Source organism: Pongo abelii, chromosome 5 (assembly GCF_028885655.2).
Source record: "Pongo abelii isolate AG06213 chromosome 5, NHGRI_mPonAbe1-v2.0_pri, whole genome shotgun sequence".
NCBI lineage: Eukaryota > Metazoa > Chordata > Mammalia > Primates > Hominidae > Pongo > Pongo abelii.
The window spans coordinates 21,632,861-21,633,666 of record NC_071990.2 but is presented as its reverse complement, the minus strand read 5'-3'; positions in this window follow the sequence as shown (position 1 = coordinate 21,633,666).

Sequence of the window (806 nt, the reverse complement as noted above, 5' to 3'; positions counted from 1 at the left end):
TCAGGGCCCTGGGTCAGCCTTCCCAGGGTTCTCTGGGCATTTGCTCCTGGCCACAGGACAGCCACGTAGCTGCTCCAAACATCACACCCTGTGCATGCGAAGCAGGAAGGAAACAGGAATATAGGCATTCATCAGTGGCTTCTCACCCATTATCAGGCAGGAAAATCGCTCTGAGACATCTCTCTCCCCTCCCAGGCAGACTTGCCCTTAGGTCAACTTCTCGGACACAGGGTGCTCCAGGCAGAAAAGGAGTCTGGGAATTGAGCATCCGCAATTTTCAGCCACAACAGTGGGAAGGCAGATCTGCCAGCCAGGAAAAAAGGTGAACCAAGGCTTGCCAACTTATTTTAACTTTATTGTTCCTTTTCATTATGAACCAGATATATTGTTTTCAAAGGCTCATTTCAGAGACCTAGCCCAAAATATAATGTCCCACCTCAATCTCTATACAAATGTTCATTGTCAGAGGTAAATAAGTAAATAACCCTTCCTCCCTCCTGAATGCAGCAGAGCAGGTAATTGTCAAGCCATTTAGACATTTTTAAAAACCCTAAAAACAAAATTGGGAAGCCGTGAGCCAGATGGTCTCCCATGATTGTTGCTGACTCGATGACTCACTCTTTTGTCCCTTGTGTTTCAGAATTTCTTTTTCAGAAATTCCTCTGATCTCATCTCTCTGTTTTCTTCCTCTTCCATTAGATGGATCAAATGTCTTCTAAAATATCACCTTCCTCTTCTAGCAATACAACAGCAGGGAAACGGTGGCAGAAACAGTACAACATGAGGGCTTGAGTGTGCTCTGTGTG